Genomic DNA, 8,626 nt, shown 5'->3' with positions numbered 1-8,626 from the left:
AAGTCTGATGAAGAGCAACTGAGGGAACTGGGGCTGTTCAGCCTGGAGAAAAGGAGGCTGAAGGGAGACCTTATTGCTGTCTACAACTGCCTGAAAGGAGGCTGGAGCATGGAGGGGGTTGGTCTCTTCTTCCAAGTAGTAAGTGATAGGACAAGAGGAAATGGCCTGAAGTTGAGCCAGGGAAGGTTTAGATTGGATATGAGGGAAAATATCTTCATGGAAAGGGTTGTCGGGCATCGGAACAGGCTGCCCAGGGAAGTGGTGGAGTCACCATCCCTGGAGGTGTTTAAAATATGTGTAGATGAGGTTCTTAGGGACATGGTTTAGTGTTCGAGTTAGGTTATGGTTGAACTCGATGACCTTGAGAGTATCTTTCCATCAAAATAATTCTGTGACTCTGATTATCAGCCACAGCTTAGCACAGTTCTGCAGTTGTCAGTGAGGTGTTTCTCACAAAGTAAAAAAAGAAAAATTAAACTTTTACTAATGTTGGCTGCATTTATTGTTCTAACTCCTCCTGAGGCCCAAAGGAGGTCCAGACATTTGTCATGCAGTAGCCAGCATTCAGATCAGAACTGAATGCTCAGAGCCCAGGTCCCTGCTATTATAGTAGCTGCTTCTGATTTTTCCAGTCTGCATCTGTCAGCCTGGACCAGACACTGGCAAGCAAAGAGTATCCGAGAGAGCAGATAACCCCACCACAGCCCCACGGCAAGTCCTGTCCTGCCTGTCACCACCCTCTTGCAGCTGAGGAAACCAGGACACTGTGGGTTTAGCTGGTATCTGACGTAAAGCGACAGAAACTGCGAAGAACACATCGTGGCTGAGGAGAACTGCATGGGTAACACTGCCCGCTGCTGACAGAGCAGTTACAGAACAGACAGATTGCTCTACTCCTAGTTTCTTTGTGTGAGTAAGCTAACAAACAGATCTAGCAGAGGCCGATGGCTCCCTCCTCTCACCCAGAACCAGTAGCAGGCAACTAGCTACAGAGTATACAATATGTTAATATTTTTTAATAGATACAATACCCCTCAGTGTAGTATTCACACGTATTTTCACCAAACACGTAAAAAATCCATAATGTATGCATTCCTACAGCATGGAATATTATTTTCCACCTACTTTCAAAAAGGTATTGCTCTACTCAGGAGCACATAGTGGCTAAAAATCCACATGAAATACCCCTAGATTAGCAAGCACCACGTGTAACATTCTCCTTCACCAAAGTAATGTAAACCCAATGAAAGACAGGTAATGATCACAGACAAGTACGTGCGGCAGAACCACCTTCAAAGCCATTAAAGATGGTTATCAGAAGAGAAAGGGATAGCATTGTCTAAATCAGTGTTCACAATACAAACCTGCCAGTCAAACTACAATAGTTCTAGGTTTATGCTTTCACCAATTCACTCTGCGGCAGACAGTACAACCCCTAACTTCTCTGTTCCTGCTGCTTTCTTACGGTAAAGTGTTTTAAGTTCTTCAGCAAGAAAGATGTATTAAGAAGAGGTAATGAAGGCAGGAACTGACAGGCGTGGGAGTGAGATGATCTACATTCAGAATGAGAGACAAGGTTCTTCATCCCAGTGAGATGCACTTTAAGATAATTTACGCCAGCTAACCAGCAGAGGAAACATTATAAATGTTCTGTTGCACAAAGGAAAGAAAGAGCATTGGGTACTGACAAGATTTTTCCCAAGTGAAAAGGAGAGGCAGCAGTCTTTTTTTTTTAAAAAAAAAAAAAAGAAGTGAATACAGCAGTGCCTAAAAATGCAGTTTGTCCATAACATCTAGTTGTTTTGTTTTGGTTTGATTGTTTTAAGCAAAATTGGGTTATTTAATAATGTTTTTAAACAGATCTGCACATTTGTTTTTAAAAAAACTCTGACAATATATGTTGTTTAATCAATATTTTTCAAGCGGCCAAATCCATAAATGATTCAAAGGGGTGTCAGTGCCTCAGTCACCAGAGCAGCATAAGCAAATGTGCAAATCCTGACCACAGACATGTAACCAAGTTCCACATCAAAACCACTGGGGCTCTCTCTTTGCTAAAGGTACATGCCCCAGACTTACCTTCCAAGCAAAACTTACCAGCTCTGCCTCGATGCAAACCCTGATTTATTTCAGAAACATGTGACGATCTTGTCTACCTTATTCTTGAACAAATTTTCTGGTTTTTTTCAAGGGAAGTGAGGAGGGAAGGGTACAGACTTCTGAAAAGAAATCAAAATAATTTAGGAGACAAAGACTCTCCAGAGCCAGTCATGGCACTTTTAGAAGTTGCAGCTTCAAAATAACAGCCGATCTTCAACCTTCTCTCAGAAGGAGACCTATTTGCATAGAAATGCTCACTCTTGACGCGAACACTGTTTTTCTTAAAACTTCAACAATTACACAAAATAACTCCTCCAACGGGTGTCAGGGCACCTCCTCTTCATTTAGCTGAATCTCTAATTCTAACTGTTAATGCTTCCCTACTGACACTTTCTGCAAGGCAGCCTTTGGCAGTTTGAAATCAGAGTGAATAGACTGGTTCTGTCATTCACTCCACATTTCATTTGCTGATCCATTGATTTAAGATCTGTTGGTAAAGATTATCTCAAAAGCAAGTACCTGGTAACTGCCAAACATGATACACAGTTTGCCCCTTCACTGCACTTTTTAAATATGAACTCCCCCTAGCATTTTTGTCTTAGATCAGTCATTTATCGTGAAGAATCAGCAAAGTTTTGTTGGTGTCAGATTGCAAGACAAAGATTGAAATTATATTATAATAAGTTAACATGTACTTCTTCTTCTCTTTCCTGGTTTTCCTGCTGCCGGACAGAAAGTTTCAAGTGTACCCCTGCGCCCTTTCTGCCTTGATTTGGAATCTTGAAAGGAACAGTGCAAATGAGCAAATGTCACAGCAAGCACATTTGTAGGGGTTTAACTGCTGTGGTTTGTTGTGTGGGGTTTTTTTTTGTTTGTTTCTTTGTTTTCTGTTTGTTTGTTTGGGTTGGTTTGTTTGGTTTGTTGTGTTTTTTGTTTTCTTTTGTTTATGTTTTTGTTTGGTTTTGTTTGTCCCCCACCAGAAAAGCACCATCACTGTCCCCTCCCTACAAAGAGGAAAAAAACTCAGTCATATGCTCCCACGGGATGTTGACTCCATTGGGGAGAAAAACAAAGGGAAATGAATGTAATGAATATAGGAGAATATGAATACAGGATAAAAAGGTAACAAAGTGAAAATCAAAGAACAGTATGTTTGCTTAAGGATGTCAAAGGCAGGAAAAGAAAGATTTATATTGGTTTTGAAAGCTGCTTGTTTACTTGGAAAAACAAGGACTTATAATAGTGATTTGTACTCAAGGATGGCTGGAAAGAAGCCTGCTGCTTCTGCAGCTTCGACTCTCATCCGTAGCCTGTGATTTCCCAGCAGCCGGTAGCTGGATTTCTATGGCTTTGAGAAAGACTAAGACTGAAGTGGACACTTCTCCCAGATTACTCATTTCTCACTAAAAAACAGTACATTTTTGAAGACCCAGGCAATTGCAGAATTAGCACACAAACTACAAGCTGCAAAAACTATAATAAATTTGAGTTAACACACACAAGGACTTGTGGTCAGTAGTCTCTAATATGGAGCCTTAGAGATGTAGGTACCTGCAGACACAGCACAGCTCCTGGAAAGAACCTAAACGTGTAAGACCATGAATATGCCATGAAAAGAATGGTTTTAGAGGCCACCATGAAAAGCTCTCTGTAAGTCTGAGACTCGAAGGCTTTTGTTACTTGAATGAACCTAATAATTTCCTTCCTTCACATTTAAAGTCTTCTACACTGCTGAGTTCACTACAGAATACCTGCATAAATCTATTGCTTCCTCTACTCATACAAACACCAAGATTTGGCTTGTAAACCTTCTTCTGTGCACTGCATGTTCCCTGGATATCTTTGGTGCTGCATCCATCTTTCCCAGAGCACCGGAGCACTTGGAAAACCTGTTCCTTGAGGAGGCCCGAGTCTGCCTGTAATCTCCTTCTGCTTATGTGTCATCATTCTGGACCAGCAGCTGTTGGGTAAAAGACCTGCTTAAGGAAGCCTGCACTCACATTGGTTTTTTCTTCAATTCCGAGACACAAGTTTAGAGGATGCCACTGCTCTTTTCTAGTAAAAAACACTTCCATGATTCTCTACAACAGCTGCCTTCAGCTCCGCTGATTTTCGGATTCTCGTAATAGGTTTTAAGAATTAACAGACTGCAAATGAGTGTTGAAAAAACACAGTGCTCTGTAATTGTCTGCGGAAAACAGCCTGCGGGCGTGCTGGAAGAGTTCAGATAACAAGCAGATCTGTGAACACTGGGCCCAACCAAGCCTGGGTTTCCTTGTATCTGTAACTTGTGAGTGACCTGAATTTCTAACAGAACTTGAGTGTGCTGTTAAATGAGCTCGGCTCTTAGCAGCACAGGAGACTAATCATATAATAAGCAGTAATTTCCACTGCATGCAAGATACAGAGAGATTTGACTGTATTGCATGTTTCCTTAAGCACAGACAGAACATTTGTAACATTTGTACATTACTTGTACAGTGGATTCTCTGGTATCTGACAAAAATAGAGGTGGATTCTAGTGGATTCCATGGATGAGCATATCCTGACTGCAGAGACTTGAACCTTATAGAAAGAGCGTTTCAGGATATGACTACACACAGGAAGCAATTACTCAATACCCAAGGCAGACATGAAGAAAGTATCTGGGAAGGGAAATTCCAGGTACCAGATAAAATGACTGGAGGTAAATGTATTTCACTATCACACTGATTTACCATCATCTGCTGGGACATGTTTATGGATAAACACAAAACAGAGTGACTTCTAAATGGGATGAAATTGGATAATTTCTCATATTATGGCAGAATTCTTGCTTGCTGGTACTCTACCAAGTCCTCTGGGTTCATCACTACTGGGATTACAAAAATCATTGTCATTTAAACCTTACTTTGTCACTATAAATGCAATCCTGTTTCAGTGCACGAACTTTGTCTTTTACTTTGGAGGGCAAATCTGAGCAAATCCAGAACAGGTGCTTGCATTATGTCAAATTATCACATAAGAAATACTTGTTATACCTTGTCAAAGACAGCTGGCTTTTCATTGCAAAACACCAAAGCCACTACATGAAAATTCGTCCAAACAGTTTGGACTGTTCAAAAAACACAGATCAGTTCTGCTGTGGTAATTATTAGGATGGAGGATGAGAAAACAAACTCCCAGGAGTCCCAGCAGAAAGCAGAACAGATCAACACGATCCTAAACTAACTCAAAAAATCCCGTTTAATCTCAAATGTTGCTGAACTGATCAGCAGAAAAATCTTTCACGAAGAAAAAAAAATAGGATGAAACTGCATCTTCAAACAATGTGCAGCTGTAAATTCCCCTCTACTTTGCTTCATACTGACCTCCTGTGTAGAAAAACAGTGGATAAATAACATTACTGCTGAAGATTCTTAAAGTACTGCTGTGGCCATACTAGGAAACATTCCTACAGCTATTGCTTTCAATCTTCTTGCAAAAATCCACAGTCTACTCTTCTGTCTGGTCTCCTCTTTCTCTCTGGAGTTAAAACATAAAAGCAGATTCTAAACTAATGTAAATATATATCATTGCCCTAAATTTAGAAAGATCAGTGTCAAATGGCATGAGGTGAGAGCCTGGATAATTCCATACTTTCAAGGGAATTTTATGACAATCTGAGGAAGAAAGTTGAATTCCACAGAATAGCTGGATGTATGTCCAATTTTGAGTCTGTTTTATTGTAACAAAAATTAACATCTGGCAGCTTAAAGCCATGAAAAATAAATGGAGGAAGGTAATATTTAACAGAACTGGAAGGATACAGATTTCATTTAGCCACAAAACATTCTGAAACATGCTGCATAATCCCATAATAATCATCTTATTCTTTTGCCAGTAACACACTGGTATACTGCAAACATGCAGAACTGCTGTTGAAGCACTATTTATCTGCCTCTCAGCAGATATTTACAAATGCGGCTCACCTGGAAATCCCACATTCACCTGCCTCTGTGTGCCTGAATGAACATCTCGGGTTACAGGAAAGGACTGGCCAACCGTACACATGGAAATAAAATATCTAGAATGGGTCAGAATTCACAGGAATGCAAAACAGAATTGAACTTTGGACATCTTCTTTAGCCAAGAGCCAAATTGATTAAGCAATTTTACATAGCTGAAAGGTAAAGCTGGGAACTGGCTTGTACCACCTCTACACTCTTGTTATATCAGGCTTTTTCCAATGCAGTGGCACAGCTGATTTCTGCCAATTATCTTGAAACATCTTCACCAAACTACTCCAATACATTTTGCTCTTTTTTCACTTCTCCCAGCATGGCTGCAGGAGAGACTTCTACAGGAAATGTCATCAAAGTCAAGCTAAAACATTTCGGGCTAAAAGCTGCTTAGGAAAATCTGGGCCTTTGGAAGTTACCTTCTGTTAAGAACTGACTTTATTTCTATAATCCTTCCTCTGTTGCTCCCCACTCTATTAATATTTTTCATACTCCTGGGGGCAGAAACTGAACTTCCCCAACCTTGCTATGAAATTCTGACTGTATCTATCTTCGGCTACTTCTTAAGTGAATGAAAAAACAGAACAAACTACATATATATATATATACACACATGTATATATTACACATGTATAATGTCTACAGTTTTCCACTAAGTGGTGACCCAGCAAGGACACCAGGGAACATAAAACATTAACTGCAACTGAAATACATCAATTGTGCTGCCTCAAGGTGGGAAAACGCCAATAAAAGGTCACTCTTCCTTATTCAGCTGTGAGACTGCAGGAACAAAGGCAGTATTTCTAGGAAAAAATATACACAGACACTTAGGGAAAGGGAAGAGAAGAAATAACTTCAGAGCAAGTCTCCCTTTTTTTGTGACCTTAAAGGTGCTGTTTTTGTTTACCTCAAAGTGGAAATAGTTCCGTAATAACCGTATCATGAACAGTCATGATCCTCTGCCTTCTCAGACCTCACCTCTGTCAGAGCCAAAAGAAACAAGCATCTGAGCTGTCCATAGAGGCATTTCTCCTGCTGCCAGAGACGGCAGCCATGGAGGTGCTGTTGCAGTGCTGACTCTTGTTCCTTTCCGCTAGAGCTCAGCTCTGAGATCACCAGCTGATTTCAGATCCTGCTCAGAATGTCATCCAAAGCCACCACCTCTGTCCTTCCAAGCAATGCAACAGTTGGATTCTTCAGAGACTTCTGTAACTTCCCAGCGATGCTGTCACTAAAACAGAAGTACTTCCATCTGTGCGAGACATCGTGGGTCTGCCAGCTCAGGATGGACTCTGGCTGAACTCTGCTGAATAGGAAATGGCCCTGCAAAACAGCACAAGACCTGAGAAGCAGGAATGCTGATGGAGAACAGTTAAATCTGAGATCATATGCAGAAATAAGGAGCACACTGGCCCACATATCTGGCCCTGTAGGTACAATTGATATGAGATTATAAACACTCAAACAAACAAACAAGCCTGAATGGTTTCTGGCTGTCTCTATCAAAGACATCCCACCAAAAGATTTAAAGGACCCACCAGTGACATGTAGTAGGAAGTTTATTTTACAATAAGACGTTTTTCCATTTAACACACCGTCAAAATTATTCATAAATGCTGGATTTTTACAGTAACCTGCATGTTATCTCACTATTACAGAAAAAAAAAAAAAAAGACAAAAAATAGTTTAACTTAATCTTATATGGAATTGTTTATCCAGGGCTAAGAACTTCCTGTTTCCTCTATAGACAAAAACCTTTCAGAAATAATGCAGACAGTGGTATGTATCTAAACTAAACAGTTTCTCAATATAGCACATCTCAGTATGGCACCATGAATGGGTACAGATCAGCAGTAAAAGCAGAGCAGCTTCAGTTGGCTTTACGTTACTTGGTCTGGGTGTGCAACAGGTATCAGAGGAAGCAGAACAAAAAACATTGGAAGAAAAACTAGAATTTCAGTGTTAACTGGAGGAACAGCAGTAAAGGATCATTAGAAATGTCTCTAGAACTTCTCAGAACGTGAGGGTGTGATTATGCCAATGTTGCAATTAGTCTGTCAGAAGGCTACGTAAAAAATACAGAGCTGCTAGGTCATTCCATAAATTCACCTACAAGGATTACAAATCTGAGTAGCAAATGCATCCCTACAGACACATACTTCTAACTCCAAACCACCATTCAAATTGGGACCTCTTAGGAGTGTCTTTTCCTATGAACTATTTTTGTAAATCTGCTATTTGATTAGAAGGCTAAAGATTTTGCAGTGAAACCCTTTCTAGTATAATGGCATATTTCCTTCTAATGAAATGTCAGCGAACAGGCCTTCATTAGCAGTACTCTTGATTCACTGATTCATTCACTGTACAAGCTTGTTTCTCTAACAAACGTAAGTAAGTACACGCACTATAATTTCAAGTTGTTCTTTCGTCCAGTCCTACAATAAGTGTCCTCAGTAGAACTTTTAAGAACCTTCCTCTATTCTAGCTACTTCTTAATTTCCTACTGTTTAAAACTTTTTACTTTCCCTAAAAAAAGAATTTAAAAA

General features: G+C 40.1%; 1 protein-coding gene across 1 annotated transcript in view; it reads right to left on the bottom strand.

Moving 5' to 3' along the window:
* Positions 1–5,783: 5,783 nt before the first annotated feature.
* The window catches only part of SUSD1 (sushi domain containing 1), a 48,222-nt gene continuing 45,379 nt past the window's right edge, over positions 5,784–8,626 (bottom strand). The window contains exon 17 of the transcript XR_011736402.1: positions 5,784–7,403. The gene's annotated coding sequence lies outside the window, so the exon portion shown is untranslated. The remainder of the gene's footprint in view (positions 7,404–8,626) is intronic.

This window comes from Patagioenas fasciata, chromosome Z, assembly GCF_037038585.1.
Source record: "Patagioenas fasciata isolate bPatFas1 chromosome Z, bPatFas1.hap1, whole genome shotgun sequence".
NCBI lineage: Eukaryota > Metazoa > Chordata > Aves > Columbiformes > Columbidae > Patagioenas > Patagioenas fasciata.
The sequence above is the reverse complement of the archived record's forward strand: the minus strand, read 5'-3'. Positions and strand labels throughout refer to the sequence as shown.